At 41.2% G+C, this 23,677-nt stretch overlaps 1 protein-coding gene across 1 annotated transcript in view; it reads right to left on the bottom strand.

Annotated features, from left to right (window-relative positions):
* The window catches only part of lrrc7 (leucine rich repeat containing 7), a 137,882-nt gene extending 117,522 nt beyond the window's left edge, over positions 1-20,360 (bottom strand). Inside the window, exon 1 of the mRNA XM_037769360.1 lies at positions 19,917-20,360. The gene's annotated coding sequence lies outside the window, so the exon portion shown is untranslated. The remainder of the gene's footprint in view (positions 1-19,916) is intronic.
* Positions 20,361-23,677: the final 3,317 nt, after the last annotated feature.

Here is a 23,677-nt window from a genome sequence, read left to right as displayed (position 1 = left end):
TTTGCAGCCTAAAATTGCATTCTGTACACTCTCACTGTTTCTATATTAGTATCTCTGTTACCAGCCATATCCTTTTGTTGTCACTATTAGTTTTTTGTATTGTTACTGTTGCTATAGTAGTCTTCTCTACTATCATAGTGGGTGATGCAACTCGTCGTCTGAGGGCTGAACTTTTTAATTCATGCTGGTGACCCTTGTGATTTTGAGCACCATTACAGTCCATGGAGTCTCTCATGTTTGTGTTAAGTATCACTGGTGATACATTATCTCTACGGCTGTCAATCGATTAAAATATTTAATCGTGATTAATCTTATGATTGTCCATAGTTAATCACGATTAATCGTAAATTAATCACACATTTTTTTATCTGTTCAAAATGTACCTTAAAGGGAGAGGACACATGATTTGTTTCAGATTACCTGTCTCATGCTCTACTGTCAGGATACAGTGACCTTTGAATAAAAATACGCCACTGGTCCTTAATAACAACATTACAGACTTTGGGTACAAGCCTTTAATGGCAAACGTTTAACCCATGCACAAGGGAAAAATTAATTATGAAGTCCCTTACAAACTTAGCAGTTTTCCCTCAATCAATTAACAAGTCATTTAGTTTTGACAGAGCAGGAATACAGCAGTGAAATGAGCATCTTTCCTTAAAGCATCCTCAAAATCTCCTCATTGCATCTGAGATTTTACACCGAATAAATGGAGGAACAGAGAAACGAACGGAAGGAAATTGTTCTGTGAACCTCCCCACAGTTTCAAAAAGCTCCCACAGACAAAGTCTTTTTCTCTCTACATACTCTGAATGCCGACTCCCCTGCCCACCCACAGTCTGTTGGCCGCTTCACCCTGTTCTTATCTGTGGAAAAAAAAGAAACAAAGCCAGTGCCTCGTTTTGGATGAAAAGCTGCAGTTTCTCAAGGATGTGAGGAGTGATTGGTGGTGAAAATTGGTTGCTTTTTAAAATAACCAAAATGGTTCCACACATTATCATTCTGGTATAGGGGGGAAAAAAACATTCAGACTTGTTTGTATTTCTTTAAAACCAATCACAGTCATCTTGGGCGGCGCTAAGCGCAGGATGCAGCGACGGTGCTCTTTCAAATTAGGAAGCACAGATAGCGGTAGTAGAGGAGAACGCCGTGTGAAATATGCTGCCAATGGCATCCTTATATCTACAGTCTACATCCGGTGAGTCAGACTACAGTGTCTATAAAAGCCAGACACAAAGAATACTACACCGTACCCTCATGTCTAATTTCCACTTAATATTCTGTAATTTCTGAACGCAAGTCTTGACTCTCCTTTGAACTCGTTCATTTGTCCTCCCTTTCCTCTTTACACCCTCCTCCTCCTCCTCCTCCCTCCTTCCATCCCGTCCATCCTGGCAAACAGAGTGGGAGCGAAGGGTGAATTAATAAAGGAGTGAAAGTGGAGCACAACTCCCTGAGGTCCGCCTTTTCTGGGACGCTGACACAGAGAAACACACACACACACACACACATATATACACAAAACGACAACACAATCTACACACACTCATACACACACATAAATGTAAGGCATAAAGCCAGATGCATTCTTCTCGTGCATTACTGGGGTGATGAGATGGGAAGAGGAGGAGGAGGAGGAGAGAGAGAAAACAATCCATACATCCCATCATCTGCATGCTGCTGCCTGATTGGGAGGGACATGAGGATGGAGGAGGGAGGAGGAGGGGGGGGGGGGGGGGGGTGTAGAGTAGAGGAGATTGAGGAACAAGGAGAAGGAGGAGATGGGAGGGCAAGAGCCACGTGAGAAGGGATGCATGGAGAGTGTCGCCCAAGGCGGTGAAACTTACAATGATCCCATACTCCCTGTGATTCCTCCTCTCATCTCCTCTTTCCTTTCTTTTCCTCTCATCTCTAATTTCCTTTCATCTCCCCTTCCTTTCTCTTTCTACTCTTCTCTCCTTTGTCATTTACGTTTTCTTTCCTTTGAATTTAACAATGGCCCCATATTCCCTTGATTCTTCCTATCTCCTATCCTATCTCCTCTCTCCTATCTCATCTCCTATCCTATCTCTTATCTCATCACCTATCTCCTATTTCCTCTCATATCTCCTATCTCCTCTCCTGTCTTCTATCATCTCCTCTCCTCTCCCCTATCTCCTATCTCCTAACTACTATCTCCCATCTCCCATCTTCTATCTCCTATCTCCTATCTCCTCTCCTCTTCTCTCCTTTCTTCTCCTCTCCTCAGGGTGAATGTATAGATTCACAGGGCATGTTGCATGCATGGTGAATACAAAAAACCTTGTAATGATACCTTGGAGAATGAGCTTTTTGGTCTTCACTCATGTAAGCAGAAAGGGAAGTCATGGTGGGTTGTTAACTCTACAGTTCCAGTTCCTATCTGATAAAACCGTCAGCAAAAATCTGACAGCCTGAAGTGTTTTAAAAAATAAAAGAAATCAACGGATATAAATGTGATGCAACTAATCTGAGCTACTGTCCTGGTTTACCTTAAATGCATCATAACATATTTGTATTGACAGGTTGCTTTACAGTCAGGAGGTGAGGCATTGTTTATTAATGGCGTACACTAATAAAACCTGTTAGTAATTAAGCCTCCTTTAGCGAGGAATAGAAAGCATCCCTCGGGAGTTTCATTGTAATTCAAAGCGTTGTAGTGGGCACGGTCAGGCACTGGGGATCAAGCCAGCAACTCTTCAACTACTCACTAGATTTCCTAACAGATCTGCCAACCAACGAGCTTTTCCTCCCTCTGCTCCATCCATCTTTCCCTTCTCTCTGCCCATCTCTTTGTTTTCATCTGTTTTTCCCTACAATCTGCTGACGGAAACAAAGACAGAGAAAGAGGAAGAAAGGCACGGATGAATGAAATCAACTGAATGAATCAGTGAGTGAAACTAAATTAATGTATGAATGAATGATTAAACGTTTATGACAAAAGCTACTAAGTTAATTAACTGCTCTACTGTCACCAGGAGGTGATTTATTTCTTTAATAAACTGCTGTGAAGTGTTGATACGTGTTGGGAACATGCTAACGGTGGCAGAAGAAAAGAAAAGATTAAAGAAACAGACAGCTCTGATTAGACCGAGTGGCCCTGTGTTTACCTCTTGGCTTCATTTGTTCCAGTCTGAGAATAATTTGACTTTACATGAAACCAAATCAATGAATAATTAAAGGGGCCATCTACTTTTTGGATATTTTGGCACATTTGTTTTAAGGCTCTGACACACCAAGCCGGCGGTCGGCTGTCGGACAGTTTGGGGCCGTCAGTGAAAGTCCGTCGGCCTAGTTTTTTCAGTATGTAAAGTTACAGGAAATAGTTATACTGTGGGATAAGGTCAGAGATGGTTGGCACTTGGCACTATACGTAAGGCTTTGGTGACCAACTATATACTGTATAGTGCTGGAGGCTCAATCATCCAGTGCAGGTCTGTATTTGACAAAAGCACACATGCCCTCCAGTGGTGAAAGAAGGACTCAAATCTTTTACTTCAGTAAACATATCAATGCCACAGTGTAAAAATACTGTTACAAGTAAATGTCCCACATTCAAAATATATATATACATATACAGTATTATATCACTGGATTCTAATTAGGGATGCATTAATGTGTGGGCGTTACAAATGTTGCAGCTGGTAAAGGTGGGGCCAATTTCAACTACTTTATATACTGCCGGGAGGCTTAATTCATAATAATACATCATAATGTATTCCTTGAGTTATAGTTTGTATTAATAATCTGAATCTGCTAGTAACTAGTAGGCTCACTAAAGTTAGCAAAAACAATGTAGTAGAGTAAAATGTACAATATTGGCTTCCAAAATGTAGTGGAGTAGAAGTGTAGCGTAGAATGAAATGGAAATGGAAAGTAAAGTGCTAGTAGCTAAGTACAGTACTTGAGTGAATGTACTACCACTGATGCCCTCTGAAATCTTGAACATAGAGTAACAAGCTCTTTTTCCAGTGAGGAATGCTAACAACAAGTTGATTTGTAATGATGAAAGCACCTGAAATATCAGATATTGATAAAACATCAAGGCATGTCTTTGAGTATTTCATCCCAGAGAAGAGATGTAATGTTTGTCTTGACTCCGCACAGTGGCAGAAACTGGAACAAGAAACTGACAATACAGCTATATGAATGTGTTACAGAAGGGGACGGATGAAAGATCACCAAGTTACAAGGTTACAAAAGGCTCAACAGAGATAAAGATTAAGAGCAGATTTAGAAATACAACTTTTGAGTCGGTTTAAAAAAACGTTCTCTTCACTTTCTCTCTCCTGCACATGAAATAAAGCAGCAATTAACTTGCAGAAAAAAAACATGCCAAAAACACCCACCTCTGTGTTTTTAGCATAAAACGATGAAATTAGTGAGGAGAAAGAATACAAAAGAGAGAAATAAAGCAAAAAAAAAAGTGTAAGAAAGAGTCAGAGCTAGAAGAAGCGAGAGGGAGAAAGAAAGAGAGCCTCTTGCAGAAGCCCAGGGGGTATCCTGCTATCCCAGAATGCTTTGCTCTAACCTACTTTGGTATTTCTGTTTCTGTCTTTGTCTCTGCAGCGCTCTGAGTGGGCTAGCTACCCCATACACACCATATCTGAGTATCTCACTTTTGTGCATGTGTGTGCTACTTGGATTTCTATCCTTCTGAGGACCAACTTGATAGGAATATAGATGTATTTGTGCCTGTATATGTCCGGGTTTGGGACCAACTGCAGGCATCTCACCACTGACCCAACTATTGCTAAAGGGTTAAAAAATGTCCCTCTGTCTCTATTTTGGGAGGATATATAGACAAACACATGAACGCACACAAACTGCGAACGATTGCCTTCTCATGGTATAAAAGCCTCAAAACAGCAAAGCACTTGTAGCTTATAGCTTGTGTGTGTGTGTGTGTGTGTGTGTGTGTGTGTGTGATTATTGTGAGTTGTGTTGTTTGTCCTTGAGTCAATGCAACTGTAATACATATTTGTGTGTCTCTATGTGTGAGTGTATCTATGGGTGAATGAGTGTGTGTGTGTGTGTGTGTGTGTGTGTGTTGAGAACTGTGCGGGCTGAGTGGGCAGCCTGACGACCAGCTCAGCAACACTCTGTTACCATGGAAACTAATGAGCAGAGCGCGGAAAAGAGGAGTGTGATGAAGAGAGGAGAGGAAGTTTTATCTATCTATCCATCCATCTCATTTAGTATATTCCATAACCTGCTGTATTTATTTAACAAATCGTTTCAGTACATTTCACAAATCAGACATGTTCAAATGATCAAAGGTCACGTTCACTCCATGTATAAAGTCCCAGTGAAACACAAGTTAGAGCGTCTTTAGCTTCTCTACTGTGAGTATCCCCCAGTGAAACGGAATATTTGAGCGGTCTACAGTTACAAGAGGGATTTAAATCAACTCCTTTGCATCTGATTGGACCGCTAAAAAGTGGGCAGGCTTAGATTGTAGCGCGATACGGAGCTACAGAGGACTGTGGATCCACACACAGCTTCTTTGTCGCTAAAAGTTGCCGACTGATTGATGGATGGATGTCATGATAATATTGTTTGAAGTTGGTTGGTACTAGCTTATGTAATCACACATCATATTTGGTTCACAGAAAGAAAAAAATCATTTGATTTGGATTAGGGCTGTCAATCAATTCAAATATTTAATCACGATTAATGCATGATTGTCCGTAGTTAATCGTGATTAATCACAAATTAATGACACATTATTTATCTGTTCAAAATGTACCTTAAAGGGAGATTTGTATTTAAGCATTTAATACTCTTATCAACATGGGAGTGGGCATATATGCTTGCTTTATGCAAATGTATGTATATCTTTAATATTGTAAATCAATTAACAACCCAAAACAATGACAAATATTGTCCAGAAACCCTCACAGCTACTGCATTTAGCATAAAAGATATGCTTGAATCATAACTGCAGCCCAACAGGCAACAACAGCTGTCAGTGTGTCAGTGTGCTGACTTGACTATGACTTGCCCCAAACTGCATGTGATTATCATACTGTAATTGTGTGAGAAAGTGTGCTCCAGCTGATGGGCGCTGGCCAGTTTTGCGTTACTTAGCCTCCTTTGTGACGAGCTAGTATGACATGGTTGGTACCATTGGATTTATTAGGTTTTCTAGTTTCACATGATGCCAGTATCTTCACTCTAGCTTTACAACAGAATATCACATGTTGTGTAAATGCATTAGTGAAATTAGTGGCATTTAAACGCGTTACTATCGTGTTCACTTTGAAAGCCCTAATCTTGATATACAAATACGAAGAAATTGATTTTTTGTAAAAAAATAAATTGCATATATTGTTAAATAGGTGTACAATAAGACCGGGATGTGATTTTAAATGGGGTTAAAAAGGCATTTCATATTGACTTTAAATAATGTAAAAATGCCATTGAGACAGTGACCACTCAGCTAGCAAGTCAGCAGCTTGTTTAGAACATCATACGAGCATTTACATCAAGAAATGTGTAGAAATACATGTGTTCAAGGCCGTCACTCTGATGAACACGTAAAATCAGTCATACACTGAAACTGTTTAACTGTCACTGTTCTGATCTAAACCAAAAGCCAAAGCCTAACCTTAAAATAAATCAGTTAGCCTAGTGGGGACACGATTTTTGTCCACAAAGTGATTACGACACATCCATCTATAATCAATGTGATATTCAACACTGGAAGCAGGGCTTCACCGGCTGCATGCGCAGGAATACACACACAAAAACACACACACACAAGCGCATGCACGCGCACCTTAAAGCCTTTAATCTGTCACAATGATCAAACCTTTCATGCTTCGCCACGATCATTTCCTAACAACTCATTAACATACAAGAGGCTTTGCCTTTTGCTAAGCCGCCTTTGTAAATAAGAACTTGTTCTTAATTGACTTGCCTGGTTAAATAAAGGTTAAATAAACACAAATACAAATCCACAGCCGTGTTAAAATTTCAACAAACTTCTCCAAACTGTCATCTACATGACTCTCGACTGTCCACACATGTTCAGAAGCTGTTTGGTAACCTGTTGTAATCTGTGATCATTAACGCCTAACTCCTACCTTACACACTCCATACACGCACTAGTTACTTTAAACACATCAGCAAGGAAGCAGCTGTGTTTTTAACTTACTTGCTGCATTTGATGACACATGTTTTCTCTCTTCCTACCCACACCTGTGGCATTGTTTGTGCTGAACAACCGAGCAAAACTCCATTAACATTCTGACCAAGGACAGCCCACGCCCCCTCACAACGCTTTTTATATTTGATGCTAAAACACCAACAACATAAACCTTTGCTGAAGGCCTGAACCGAATCTATCCACGATGCGTCACTACATTTAATAATTAGGCTCCAAAATGACAACGACTGTGAAAAAGAAAATGTGGCAAAGAAAAATAAAAAAATGAATGGTGCCCTTGAAAGGTATATTTATATAGTGTTGTTTCCTTCAGGTCTAACCTTCCTAAAAAAAACATATTAAAGCCAATTTTTGGACATTTTGAAACCTGCATTGTACATGTACTACTTCATATGTGGGACTAGTATAGAGCAAAGATCAAAACGGGGAACTGCTCATCGAAACATCACCACCAGTGCTCAAAAACAATGCAATCTGTATGTGTGTTATGTAGATAATGATATTCTTTCATTTTTTTGGTTTCCAGGATTGACCAAATTTGCCAAATTCGACAACACATTCTCACTCCCAACTCGCAAAATACCACCGTTCGGTCAGTGTACCTTGGCACCTTGAGACCGACGCACGGGGTACCCCTTCTTACGTTACTTTTGGACGGACAAGGGACGGCGTGTCAATATACGCTCGTTACATGCATAGTGTCCTTTCAAAATAAACTTCCGTTTTGACAGGAAGTTAGGTTTAGGCAACACAACCACTTATGTAGGGTTAGGAAACGTTCGTGGTTGACGTCAAAATCACTGACTGACTCACCTGACTCACGGGACTGACAATACTGACGAGTCACGTGACTAAAGACTGACATGACAAAATAAGACAACATTAATTTTAGTTTCACACGGGACATAAACTCATAAGTCTAGTGTTTGTTTGAAGCATCTACCACCCCTCCCGCCCCGAGCGGACTCTCACGTTATTAATACTACATCACTTGCTCCGACCGTCAAATAACGCCACAGGTGGGTTTACATTGGAGTTAGTTGAAAGCCCGTTTCGTCACAAACTGTCACTAAAGGGCGCCTCCGTGCGTCGGTTTCCAATACCGAGGGGCACTGACCAAACGGTGGTATTTGACGACTTGGGAGAGAGAACGGGTTGAATTTGACATTCAACCAATATTCATCAGTGCAGCATCCTGCCGATCGTCAGGCCACATAGATTATTTAATACAGTAAATACTGAATGGAGCAGACAGCAGATGGTATTGTGAAAGATCACTGGGAAGGACAGTGGATGGACTGCCATAGCAGACTGGTTTCCTCTCTTTTACCTCATGTCCTTCCTCTATTCCTCTTTGTCCTCCCCTCTGTTTTCTTCTCTTTCCCCTCACTCAAAGTTGTTTAACAGAATTCCATGGAGTAACATCACTTGAGGACATTTATCAGACTTTGCACAGCTCCCTCTGGAGTCACAAAGGCTTTATACAACTCAGATATGCAGTGGTACTTCCTAAAGGCCCTGACACACCAAGCCGACTGTCAGCCATCAGACAGTTTAGGGCCGTTGATGAGCGTCTGTCGGCCTAGTTTTTGCGGTGTGTCCTGCATCGTTGGCTCTAGTCTGCCAGTGTCGGAGGTTTTTCGGGTGATTCTGCATGTTTAATCGGTGGTGGTGCCCGTCTGTGAGAGAAATCACTGTGATTGGCGGTTCAGCTTAAACGAATCAGTGCACAAGAAGAGAGACGGACGTGAGGAAAGCAAGCTAACGAGTAAAGTCTAGAGGAAAAACACAGAAGGCTCTTCTCCTTTCTCATCTTCATCTCATCTGATCATTCCAACACACGGATATTTTCACAACGACATGGCCATCTTGAATGAAGCTAAGTGGTGAGGGAGAGCGGTGTGAAAACGGTCGGCAAACGCTGCTTTATTGCATGTACGTATCATAACAACGGCTTGTATATCCTGTGACCTCTGTCTTTCGGTTTCCCCTTTTTGAATGACGAATACAGACTACCGTGACCTGCTGGTGTGGGGAGTTATTTCCTCTCACACAGGAGCAGAACGTCCGTGCTAACTGGCGTCGGCTGTAGTCTTTGCGGTGTGTTCTTGTCGGCCAAAACAAAGGCGGCGTGAGACGACGCAACAGGCGGCCTTAGTCGCCGCTAGTTCTCTGATGTCGGGTTGGTGTGTCCCCAGCTTAAGACCTGTAAACAGACTTTGATGTGTATAATAGTTGGAGTTCCCCTTTAAGACAGAGGCTGTTCTATGTTGCCGAAGTTGTAAAGCCCCCTGAGACACATTTGTGATTCTGGGCTATAGAAATTGAGTTGACTATCACGCACATACAAGCATGACACTATATAGTCGTCCACGTAAACTGGCTTTAACGTTATAACCGCAGGCTGTCGTTCACTTGCAACTCCAAACCGCCTCATCTAATTGGCTAATGGTCGGCTCTCAGATGACTCACTCTCTCTCTCTCTCTCTCTCTCTCTCTCTCTCTCTTTCTCAAATACACACAATCACAAACCTTACAAACAATGACTAACACAAATTTGCAATGAATGCTCGGTTAGCATTTACACAGACACAGCACTTACCAACACTTAAACTAGCCAGAAAGAACAAGACAGAAAAACAAACAAACAAAGAAAACAGAAGATGTCACATTACACACATTAGCGGCTCGCTTTAGCTTGCAACTGTCAACAACTTTGGAGAGTCTGGAGGACCCAGTCAGAGCCCACTCTCTCCTGTGGATTTGTGTGTGTGTGTGTGTGTGTGTTTGTGTGTGTCCATGGGCATCCTGTGTGTGTGGGCGGACAGTGAGGCTGAGTTGTCATGTTGGGCAGAACATATCTGCATATTCATAACCAAGCATCTATGCATATAAGCCTGCACACACACACACACACTCAGGTGAACACAGTTGTACAAAATTCCCTGTGAGACGTAAACAATATTAATAAACGTTAAAGGCGTCGTGCTGAGGAAAACAGCAGGAGACAGGAAGGACAGCGAGACAGGTGAGGTAGACAGAGAGAGAGAGAGCAAGAGGAAAAGACACAATGGCAGACTAGAAGAAGAGGGAGGAAGAGAATGAGTGGTAGGCAGGAGACTCTGTGTGGGTTGACTTTCTCTCTCTCGGGTGCTATGGTAACCTACAGAGCTGCAGCTAGGAGAGAGGGGAGGAGGAGGAGCGGAGAGAGGAGAGGAGAGGAGAGGAGAGAAAAGGAGAGGAGAGGAGGAAGATGATAGGACTTTGACTTTTAGATGAAAGATGAGAGGAGAGGGGAAAGAGGAGAGGAGAGGAGAGGAGAGGGGAGGAGGAGATGGAGGTGGATGTGGAGGAGGAGAAGAGGAGAGGAGAGGAGAGGAGAGGAGAGGAGAAGAGAGGAGAGGAGAGGAGAGGAGAGGAGGAAGATGATAGGACTTTGACTTTTAGATGAAAGATGAGAGGAGAGGGGGAAGAGGAGAGGAGAGGGGGGGAGGAGGAGGAGGTGGAGGTGGATGTGGAGGAGGAGAAGAGGAGAGGGGAGGAGAGGAGAGGAGAGGAGAGGGGAGGAGGAGGAGGAGGTGGAGGTGGATGTGTAGGAGGAGAAAAGGAGAGGGGAGGAGAGGAGAGGAGAGGAGAAAGATGATAGGACTTTGACTTTTAGATGAAAGATGAGAGGAGAGGGGAAAGAGGAGAGGAGAGGGGAGGAGGAGGTGGAGGTGGATGTGGAGGAGGAGAAGAGGAGATGAGAGGAGAGGAGAGGAGAGGAGAAAGATGATAGGACTTTGACTTTTAGATGAAAGATGAGAGGAGAGAGGGAAGAGGAGAGGAGAGGTGAGGAGGAGGAGAAAGAGGAGAGGAGAGGAGGAAAAAGAGGAGAGGAGAGGGGGAAGAGGAAGAGGAGAGGAGAGGAGAGGAGAGGAGGAGAAAAGAGGAGAGAAAAAGAAAAGAAGGGGAAGAAATAAGAGAGGAGAGGGAAGGAGAGGAAAGGAAAGGAGAGAGGAGGCAAGTAAACAAAAGGGAAAGGAGAGAAAAGGAAAGGAGAAGGGAGGAGCAGAGAGGTGAGGGGAGATGAGATGAGAGGGGAGGAGGAGGAGGAGAGGAGAAAGGAGATGAGTAAACAAAAGAGGATAGGGAAGGGAGGAAGAGCAAAGAGGAGAGGAAAGAGGAAAGGAAAATTAGAAGAAAAGAAAGGAAACAAATGAAATAAAAGGAAAGGAGAAGAACGAGAAGATGGAACAGAGGAGAGAGGAGGAGAGGAGTCAGGGTTTCTGCAGGTTTCACAAATGATTTATCTGAAACTCAAATAAAGACGATGGATAGATGAGACCTCTTTGGTTTTAAAAGCTTTACATTTAAAGATATTAATGTTGTGACTTGTATGGAGCTCCTAAGACCATTCAGTACTGACTGATTTCCAAATCAAAAAATGTAACTGCTTCAAGAATAACAGAAACACCAATCGACCATCACAGAAGGAGAAACACAACAGTTCAGCCAGGCTAGCGGCGAGGCTCTGGGGTTGGTAATGTCTGTCAGGTCCACACTGAAATATCTCAACAACTGTCATGTAATTTGGTGCAGAATGTCTGCCTCTCTAAACTTTAGTCATTATAAGTGGGTTTTGTGTTTTTGCTGGCAGATATTAGATGCAGAGGCACACTCACACACACGTCAGGTGGATTTCCACCCCTGCAGCTTTATTTTTAGATCTTCAGTGAAGCGTTTTTGATTGCTTGTCCTGATCTAAAATATATTGATTCTCAACAGACAGCATTTGATTGTCTCCACTGTCAACAGGAGGAACACGCATTCGACTGATCATCAATCACAATAAAGGAATTTATATTTAACCCACATAAAGTGAGTTTATTTCCTCCTTTTAATAAACGATGAACACTCTCCTGCTCTTAGATTTCCATTAATTGTTTTCTGTATATCAAACTAAATAAAATGTTTTTTGTGGGCGAACTTCTGTTTTGTTTGTTGTTGTGACATTTGGTGATATAAACAAAGAAACTGCACGGCTGTAAACATACAGTAGCAGCCCTTTGTTCCATAGCCTGTTGTGTTATGTACGCCCTGGAGCACAATTATAATGCAAAATTAATCCCAACATGATTCAGCCTCATGAAGTCAGGTGAGCTCCTGATGGAGAGGCACCGTGTTCTTCATATGGCAGAAACAGGTGCAGATAATTAGTGGTGGAAAGTAACTGAGTACATTCACTCAAGTACCGTACTTTAGTACAGGTTGAGGTACTTTACTTGAGTATTTCTCTTTTATGCTACCTTGTACTTTTACTCCACTGCGTTCCAGGGACAAATATTGTATTTTTACTCCACTACATTTATCTGATCGCTGTAGGTACCTTTCAGATCAACATTTTACGTAAAAAATACATAATGTTAAAAGAATCAGTGGCTCCCAAACTGTTTGGCTTGTGATCTTTGACAATTTAAGTTTGAGGCACAAAGAGGTAAAAGTATCCACAAAAAAAGCATATATTTGAGAAAAGTACCACATTAATCATCTCAGATTTATCTTGTGACCCTCCTCAAGTCACAACAGTAAAATGCTGTTTGCAAATTAATGTATTAACAATCTAATAATATCATATATAAAAAATAGCCTATGTCAGTTGAGGGGACATTTTCTTAAGTCATGAGTACATTTGCTTTTGATACTTTCAGTAAATATAGCTGATAATATGTTTGCATTTTTACTTGAGAAGGATTTTGAATGCAGGACTTGTGTATTTTAACATTAAAGCTTCAGTAGGCAGAATGTTTTTGGCTTGTGGGCGGTGCTTGGTATTTCCTCAACTGATCTCAACATGGCTGCTGGGTCACAAACTTTCTCATTTTTGACAGCTAAACAGTACACTACAAGATGTTTCTGAAAACATTCGAGGAGAGAAATGGGCATTACAGTAACAGAATATTGATTCATATTTGATCAGCTCTGCCTAGTTTGTCCGTTTGATCAGAGTTCAGGAGTGATTGAGAGCCAGGGATGATAGGCCAAAATTATTTCATATATGTATCTTGAATTAGAGGTAATGCTAAAAAAGTCATTATAAAATCAAAAACACATGGATTGGCAGTCCAATGAACTTAGTGATTCCTTATTGTGGACAACAGCATTGAATCTGACAGACCCTGGTTATCTGAAGCTGCAGGACAAACAGACACATGGATTATTGGGCTGTTGTTAGGTGATCACAGACTAACAAGCCTCCATGTTGTCTGATAATGGAAACAGTTCAAAGCTCGTCGTTTGAGTGACTCACTCTCAGAGTCTCTTTACTGAAGGTGTGTCATCACTTCTTCATGCTGCTTTCTTGATTTGTGACAGATGAGGTAAATATCTTTCAGTGTTGCCATGAAAATGTCACAAAAATCAGTGGAAACCTGGCGAGCTTTGTTTCCCTAATCTCTCTCTCTCTCTCTCTCTCTCTCTCTCTCTCTCTCTCTCTCCTTCCCCTCTCTGATCATTTCTCACCATTTCAAAATCCTACTGAGAATGATGCAACCATACAGTAACTATACAGACAAGCAAACACACACACACACACACACACACACACATGCGCACACACACACACACACACACGCACACACACACACACACAGAGAGAGTCTTTCTGAAGCCAGACTACTTAGGAAATGTTTCATCTACACTTAGACTAGAAAAACTCATCTTACTAACAGTCTCTCTCTCTATCTGTGGTTGTGTTGTATGACTGTTTTTAACCTGTCTGTCTGTATATGTAGGTCAGGGTGCCCCAGTTGGAACTGAACCTACTTTAATTTGATTAGTTTACAGATGTTTTCTGATATTCTAGCTGATTAGACCTCTTCTTCAGGGCATAACTATGCCGGCAGTTTGCTGATATAACCAATCTCCATAAAACAACCATAAATGTGTATATTGTCCTGCCCTAACAGGTGCAACAGCAGAGTCAATGAAGCTCAGTTTATGGCTCTAATGTGTTATCACATAAAAATCATAAAGCATCTGTTTTTTTTTCAATAAGTACTGCTGCTTTAAAGGTATTTCCGGAATTAAAAAAAAGGCCCATTGTCCATTGAGATGCATCAGGTACATTAATCTACATTAATATTACTTTCCATCACTTTATATTTGTGTAATTTTTTTTACTTACATCATAAGTGAGCAACTTTCTTGGTTTTGAAAGAAAAATTATATGTCTCACACATAAGAGGCACAAATAGTGTTTTTCTAGTCTGATCTGTAAACAGCCACACAGTCCTGAGAGGAGGTCTAATCAGCTAAAAGTGAAAACACCTGTGAACCATGGGTGTGTAGAGACTTTAATCAAGTTGTCCTCAGCACCAGAATCATATCCCTCCACCTAATGAAGAGCTAGTCTCTGACCATCATGGCATCCATCCATTATCTGTAACCGCCTTTCCTATTCAGGGTCGCAGGGGGGCTGGAGCCGATCCCAGCTAACGTTGGGCGAACGCGGGGTACACCCTGGACAGGTCGCCAGACTATTCACGCTCACATTCACACCTACGGGCAACCTGCATGTCTTTGGACTGTGGAAGCAAGCAGGAGGACCCGGAGTAGACCCGCACTGACACGGGGAGAGCTCTCTTGCTGTGAGGCGACGGTGCTAATCACTGCATCACCGTGCCACCCGCCTCGTCCTTCAATCAGAGTAAAACCTTCCCAGAAGTTCTTATCAGAAACCGTCAATCTTCAAACTGACAGTTCCTCCAAGAAAGAAGGGAAAGACAGTTTGATTTACGTCTTGTAATTTACTGGGGATTTTGGACATGTTGCACAATGTGATTAATGATGTTACTGGGAGTGATGATATAAGCTGTCAGTTGCAGTCAGAAACATCATCACACTTCTTCCTCAGGCAGATAGATCAAATCGAACCCCCCTCAACGAAGTACATCAAATATTACAAACTGCTTCAGACTCTATTGACACGGACCAGCGTGTCACCAGTATCTCCCATTAGCAATTAAACTGCTGAAGCCCAATAAGGATGTTCAATAAGCAAATGTTGCCAGGCAACAAATACAGTTGCAGCCTCCATGCTGACTCTTGGATGATATTGCTTAGCAACGTTTTGTAGGATGTTAAAACTGAACCTCACAGTGCTGCGTGAGTGTGATACAGTCGGGGCCACACAGTGTCATCGTGACAAAATCACCTTTAGAAAGAGAGTCTAACCTTGAAAGCAGACAGGATAATCATCTTGATATAAATATATATATGTGTGTATATATGTATATATACACCAGCTGGACACCAAATCAAAACCATCCACATCCTCCACACAGGAATCCATGCATCTATAACACACTATTGAACAGGTACCATACTGGACATCAGTTGAAAACACCACATTACATAGAGTACTTTCTTTTTATAGGCTGCACCATCACATCTAAATTTTCTAGATGTCTTGTGCATCATTTTAGATATGTGTAGGTGTATAAAAATGATGCATAAGCAACTCCCTATGATGCACCTCTCCTGAGCATGGACCAAATACTGTGTCAGCGTCATCTAACACCAGTAACGGCCCTCAGTTCTGCAGTTTCATTAGTCTAAAGCCACATCATCCCAAAACCTTCTCAATCACAGACACATGTATTTCATATTTAAATATATTGGCTGCTGTTTAAATTTTGCATTGTTCATTTTCTTCTATTTGCAAGTGCATTATGCAAGTATTGTTTAATGTCCCATTTTTACTTTTTGGCTTCCAGTCTTTAAGCTAAGCAAACTGTCTCCTAGTTAGCTTCATATTTAGCTTGCAGACATGAAAGTTATCTATCTTCTCATCTAATTATCGGCAAGAAAGGATTAATGTAGTTGTGGTGATGGCTACAGTTGGGCTAAACTAGGAGATTAGAAATCCATTATGTCAGTACGAGCCCCCACAAGTAAGTGTGGGTGTATTAATGTGTGTATTGTGAATAAGACGGCATCTTTCTAGTTAATCATCATTGGACATTTCAGACACATTAAATAGTCCCGGTATGAGTGCACTATTAACGCAATATTGGTTGAATTTTAAGATTTTCAATCCCACTTTTAAAAGATGTAATTTCAGCACAACTTTACAGTTGAATTTGGCGTTAATTACAATTTAGCACCTCCTGTTGACACATTGCAGCTGACAAACTGTCACTGATACACTGTCATCCTGTGATCATACAGGCTGTGCTAAAACAGGATTTATTTCAACAAAACCTTTTCCGGTCAGCTTCAGTCAGGAGAGATTTGAGGCTTTCAGGGACTCAGGGATTTAATCACTATGTTACTGTACAGTTGGCTCGAAGAAGCTCTCAGCTGTGGGGCATCCCAGTGAATCCGTGGGCTAAGGGTGAATATCATGTACTTGTGATGTTGTGGGCTCAAATCTGGCTCCTGGTCTGTCTCATCCCCCCTTCTCTCTCTGTCATCTTCCCTGCCACTGCTCTGCATGCAGTCTAATGAAGCAGAAACGAATCCCAAAGCTTTTCTATCTGCAGTAGACAGAGCTGTGAAGATGAGATGTTTCCTCCTACGCAGGCAGGCAGACAGGCAGTAGCTCGAGAGACCCGAAACACCTCCAACTGTAGCTACCGTAATGCTAAGGAATACCTGATTAACTCTCACTGATAGCAAAGCAGGAAGCCCGCAGCCTCCATCTGAGCTGTTAGCCAAGCTGATAGATTTATTCTGTAGATTTATATCTGCAGCGAGGATCAGAATTCATCGTGTGGACTCACTGATATCAAACCTGTAATCACTGTACAGCTTCATAAAACCTATTAACTGTATACAGAATCTCTGTAGTTTATGACTAATTCAGAAACCTGTTAGGCTGCCATGTTAGTCAGTTCTCTTCCACTTGACAAGATGGAGCAGAGTTTTATGAGCAGCGTGAGTCAGTTACATCAAGATGGTTGGAAGGAAAATGTCTCCATTCAGGAGGAGAGAGCGATCATAGGCGGAGGAAGCACAACATCCTCTTCATAAACGTATTATAAAGAAGTCAGTTCCATCTATTGACTATCTAGCTTCTTAAAATGATCTGGATATGTAATACAAAATGCAATTTTTGAGGATTTTGATGATAAAATTATTTTATTTTTCGGGAGGCATGCATTTCTGTTTTAATCAAGCTTAAGCTCGGCTTTTGTTTAAAGGTGCTAAATTCAAAATTCAGAGCACATCTATGATTGAAGGATTGCCTCCACACGGCTCTCAACATGGCGACAGCAAGCAGCTAATGGTGCAAACAACGGCAACAGTGCTGACAGAGCTAACAGAGTTAACCTGGAGGGTGGGAGTTACGCTTCCACGACGACCCCATGGGTCGGGACGGCGTTATCAGCTGTAACCGCCATATGAGCACAATGCAGAGCGGCGGCGGTTAGCTAGCCAGTGGGACTCACATTCAATAAAAGCCTGCGTGGCCGGCCTGGCGACGTAAATAAAGCACAGAAAAGCTCTGATTACGACACACACAGAGGGAGAGCGACTTCCTTCTCTGCTCAGGTAGACATTACTCCTCTCTATCTTTACTTAGCAAATAGTTGTTTGCTGTTATATTATTGCTTAGCACCTTTAACTCAATTGACTGAAAGTAGTTTCGGTTTTAGGGCAGTCAGGGCCGTATCCAGGTTTTTCAAATTACCCACAGACCTTTTTGACTATTCAACAACTAAACTGGTTAAAAACTTTCTCACATTTTATTTATTAATTTAACTGTTCTTTTATATTATATGTAAAGTGTTCTTCCCTACATTATGGTTTAAATGATATTTCAAAGCCGTCTCTACACTGCCAGGTAATTTTGGTGGATGTATAGTAAATTCTTTATATTGTCATTTGTTGAGTTTTTGTGTTAAAAACAGTCAAATTAAACTTGTTTAACATATCTCACCAAAGACAGTGCAGTGCAAAAATGACTTAACTCTAGCTTTAGTTTTTGTTGTGGGTCACTATGTTTTTATAGAAATTAGTAGTTGTTGAAAGTGGTTTGATTATGCATTAAAACTATGAGCAGAATCAATTAAATGGGTAAACTACATGCTACACAAAAATGACTGCATGACTTGTTAAAGTTGTTTTTGCTTGTGTAATATATAATTTAGTATTTGGAGAGACTGTCGACATTAATACAAAGGACCTAAACCAGATCAAAGATCTTTTATATGGATGCTGCAACCAACAAGTCTTGTGACAGTGTGACAGATTCAAATTGCTTGTTTTATCCGATCAATGGTCTAAAACCCAAAAATATTCAGTTCACTATCAAATATGACAAAGAAAGGCACCAATTCTTCACATTTAAGAAGATTGAACAACTGAATATTTAGCATTTTGACTTGAAAAATGCCTTAAACTACTATTTGATCATCAAAGTAGTTGCCCAATCATTTTCTGTTGATGGAATGATCAACTAATCCTCTCAGCTCTACGTGCCCGTATTAAGTGTATGTATCAAGAGGTGCGAGAATAATCCAAAACTAATTGTATTTTGGATTAAATTTCAGTGCCTTCCTAAATCTGTGATAATATTTATGTGAGTATAGTATAGTATAGTATTTTATTTTGCTGCATTTCTGTATTCACAAAAGTACAAAAACACATCTGTAACTTTCCATCTGGTCTTAATTCAAGAGCCTAATAATTTATTCCCTACAGGGTACCTCAGCTGTCGAAACCTCTCTACGTCACAGAATCTATTTTTTTTATATTGGGTCAATTTCACGAAACATAACAGCAGAACAAAAAAAATAAAGACTTCATGCAGATGAAACTTTTCACACCTGATTAAAAGCAGCCTAAAAGTGTTTGAGGCGTCCTCAGGTGGTCGAGCAGCCGAGCAGAAAGCCAAGTCCCCTGACTGTGCACAGCTGAGTCCTGAGGGCACGAAGGCGCCGGCTGTCGCCTGACCCGAGGTGACTAATGGAGGTTTTAGGGAATCCTGGTGGCACGAAGAGCTGGCACGACTACCACGACTGCCACTGCACTTACAGACCTGAGTCACATTGTCTTTCCAAACTGTAACACAGAGTTTTTCACCTGCATCCCACTTGTTAACTCACACATCTGTCCACACCAATAAACCACTGTAAATCTTCTAATTCCAGGACATATAGTACACACAGATAGATGGATTCCTCCAGACTATGTCACTAGAAGCTGCCTCTATGTCTTTCTAGGTAAACAGTAAAAAACATGCCTATAGCAGTGAAGCTTTTCTGGACTAGTGGGACAGCGTGATGCTGCACAGCCCTGATACAGGAGTATAGATGGAGCGTTATGTAATTAATACTCCTCCTCCTATGCAGATACAGTAGGCAAGCCTAGAAATCCTGGCCTCAGCTGTAACTGTAGCCCCAAAAATGACTGACACAGCTCATATGTAGGGTGTCATCTTAATCACTGGCTCCTATATTTCCCATATAGACCAGCAGCTCTTGACTCAGCTAAAGCATACTGTAAAACAGGCATCCAATGTAATGTACAGTAACCTCCTCTACCAGCCACGCAGCATGCAGAGAATCTGTCTTTTCTCTCTGTCTCACCCACACACACACACACACATATATATATAACATACAGCCCAAAGAAAAGCCCCGTTTATACCTACTATCCCGTAATTCACAGTGCTGGCAAAGGACAGGTGACTGGTGAAGTCGAGACAGACAGAGAAAAAGTGGCGAGGGGCTTCTCTTACCAACAAATCCCCCTTTCTTCAGGAATCCTTTCCTCTCCCTTTTAGCTGGCTTTTCCCAGCTCTCCGGTTTTCATCTTTCCAGTATAGAGAGATGCAGGAGGAAGACCGCGAAGGACTTTAAATAATTATCATTCCTCTTGCTCTTGTGTGTTTTCTCTCCGTCTCTTCCAGATTTCTCCACAGTCTCCGGGGGGAAGCAGGAGCATCACTGATACACTGCCGCGCGCTCCGCTGCAGGAGGCTGGACGTCCATCACACAGGTAACCTAGGGAACCGCTGGGCCCGCCTCCCCCCTCAGCCTCCCTAGCCTTCCCAGCCGACGCTGATTGGTCGGCTGATGGAGAACCAGAAGTCCTCGCAGATCCACAGATGGTATACTGAGAGCTGTGGTGGGATCATGTACAGAGCCAAACAAACAGTAGTGGATTGCGGTACTTGTGAACTCTCTTTCTCTCCTCTCGGTCTTTCTCTCTCTCTCTCTCTCTCTCTCTCTGACTTCAGAGCCTACCGCTTTATTTTACAGTTGCTTAGCAACAGACTGGCATGTGTGTGAGTGTGAGTTGCAGAGCAGGAGAAGAGATGTGGGAGAGAGAATGGAGTTCAAGTCCTCAACTATCTCTCTCTCTCTCTCTGTCAGAGGTGTGGATGGATGTTGAATATTTCAGCTCTCAGCAGCAGCAGTCTATCTCAGTATTATGGAGGCTGTTGTTGCTTCAGAGCAGTCTGATGCTGGCCTTTAAATGCAGCACTGAGAGTTAGTTAATACAGGAAGCCTTGGAACTAAGGGCGAGATTGAAAGATTAAAGTGAAAATATTAGCGTTGTTAAAGATAAAAGGGGAAAGACCCTCCATTTAATCTTTAATTGTGGTGCATAAAATCCTTCCATCCTGAATGGATGAGTTTATAAGCGCAAATTCCAAGATATTGGATACTCCTTTAAGTGATAGCCCAACCATAATCTATCTTTTGAGTATGAGACATACAGCAGTTAAACCATTATAAAGAATTGCAAGAGTTTTCAGCTACAAAAAACAATCAAAATATCCATAAAAACTTCTCAAACCACTCCTGCAACAACATCCACTTCTCTGTTGCCCATACATGAGCTCACAAAAACAAACATACCTAAAGACACTGCTTCGCTTTCAAACCTTACCCACAATCCTACCCAGATAAATGGATTGGTTGGCACAGGTTAGAGCGCTTGCCTTCTGCACTTTCACTGGTCAGACCTCCTCTATCCTGACTCAATAATTAGATTAAAATTTCACATATCAAGAACATCTCTATGGTTTACGTTACACTGCATACAGAGTATTTAATAAAGACAACTGGAGACAAATATCTGTTGCTACTGCAGTGATGAAGTTACCACAACCTTCAGTATAACAGTAAAGCTGATTGTACACACAGCTGTCAGCAGGGGGCACCATTCACACTCATTCATACTCAATGGAGTATAAGGGAGAGAATTGAAAATGTACAGGAAATTTAAGTTTTGAAGGTGCAAATTGATGGTTTAATGTCTTTTTTTCTCAGTTAAACTCTCCACTTTCTCAGATATATTCAGAGAAGCTTGGTGTACGAAGTGTGTATTTTGCGTTCAACCCAGTTCAATTGTGTTTGGTTCTGAATATACAGTAGGTAGTACAACATTTAAAATGGAGTTGAATTTGCCTGGTAGAAACCAGGTTTATTATAGTAAACTAAAACTGAAAAGAAAATTAAATTAAGCAGTGAAAAATATTTTTACTAAACTGAAACTAAATAAAAAATATATTCTTTAAGAAAAAAAGTACAACTAAAGTGAAACTATATTGCCTGGTAAAAAAATAATAAAAATCAGCGTAAATTCAATTCAGTTTCTTTTTAACCTATAATTAATATATCACTTGCAAAAAAAAGCATGAATTCCCATAAACTCTCGGGACATTGAACCACAGAAATTTAACAGACTTAATTAAGGAGACGGCGCTATGACACAACTGTGTCACTGAAGTAGAGCGAAGATGAAACATTATGTCCATTCCTACACAGTTCTCTGTGTATTTTGTTTGTATATAGCTACATACTTCTGAGACATTATAGCTGGCCCTAACAAAAACGAAAAGTACTGTAAAACTAAAGCTAAATATATAAAAACTAAAACAAGGAAGCGCACTCTGAAAACCAACTAAAACTAAACTAGAATAAAATTGAATAGTCAAAACTAAAATAAAATAAAAACGTATTGAAAATTCAAAACTTTTATAACCTTGGTAGAAACAGGCTCACATTTTATTTACATAGAATTGTTATATATCACTTCAGTTTGTTTTACTGCTGAAATCAGAGTGTACTCACCGAGGTCTAGGGTCTTTTACAGTTGATGCTTTGGAGCCAGACGTCCTCTGCAGAGCTGCAGTCAGCCTCTCAGAGTGCTCAGTCGAGAGTGAGAAAACATCAGGCAGTCTGAGAATTTTGAAAAAGGCATGTTATGAATATACAAATGGGTAGAAGAAAACATATGGGCGGTGTTAGCTTAATGTGGCTGGAGTGGAAAGTGCAGAAAAATCCTTCAGACAGAAAATCCCCAGAGTCACTGTTAATGCAGGCTTCATTCTGATGGGAAAACGTATTCAAATGCACTTTTGACACATTCATATAAAATGACACTGATACTTAACAAAGAGGCAGGGGTAATGTGGTATGTTTAGAGAAAGGTCACCACACCCTTACAACAGAGTGGCATGGTGACAGTTACCAGCAAACATACAAGTCAGTAACTCCGTAGTTAAGGAACAAACCAAACATGTTTTACAACCTTTAAGTGAGCCGATCCTTTGATTTAATTTAGAATAAGACTTTTTGGGGGGGCCTAATATTGTTTCTTTGTGTTTTTCCCCCACAGTCTTTTGGGTAGGATTTCCTACAAACCTTTTTTTTCTTCGTTCTTGATAAACACCAGCTCTGACACCAGATGGAGATGGAATTGATCTGCAGAGACTGTAACATGGTGTTTCGCTCTGCTGGGCTGCTTGACAAACACGAAGCACTGTTCTGCATTGGGAGCGAGGTAGGACACCTTCGGGTGCAAAGACGAAGCTCTGAACTTCTCATGAGAGACAAAACTGGATGTGTGGACCCTAAACAGACAAGAACCCCTGATCTCATTCAGGTAAGTGAGTCATACTGATGAGGGAGAGCAAGGTGTGAGCAGGTGGTGAAACAAAGAAACCAAAGAGGCCATTTGTGTGATCAAAATGAGTTAATTTACCTAAAAACATTGCTACATGTATATATTTGAATATCTCATTATTCTTGCAGGAGATGCGCATGAAACTGTATTATATATTTATAATAACATGAAGTCACCAACTTCCCATAAAGTTGAGCGTTGATGTTGTAGGGAGGTCCGCTCGGCATGTTGATAGGTCAAAAAATGCACTGAAAATTTAGGGTAAAAAAATTAGTACAATGTTTATGCAATAGAGTTAACAAAATAAATAAGCACTAGGAATTGTTATCTCAAACAGATTATTTGCTGCTGCAGTATTGCATTGCATATATTGTGTAACCAATAAACTGAATTAAAGGGCATCTCTGTTATTGGGATTAAGATACAGATGGAAAACGCTGCATGTGTCTTTGTGTGTGCAGCTGAGAGGTCAACGAAGAAACGTCACCAGGTGGAGGAGCGTTGATGTCAAACCTAAATCGGCAAGAGCAGAGGACACACCAGCAACCAGTCAGACAGAGAGCGCTGCTCTGCAACATCTCA

The sequence above is a fragment of the Sebastes umbrosus genome, chromosome 5 (genome assembly GCF_015220745.1).
Source record: "Sebastes umbrosus isolate fSebUmb1 chromosome 5, fSebUmb1.pri, whole genome shotgun sequence".
Classification (NCBI taxonomy): domain Eukaryota; kingdom Metazoa; phylum Chordata; class Actinopteri; order Perciformes; family Sebastidae; genus Sebastes; species Sebastes umbrosus.
This window is presented reverse-complemented; position numbering and strand designations above follow the sequence as displayed.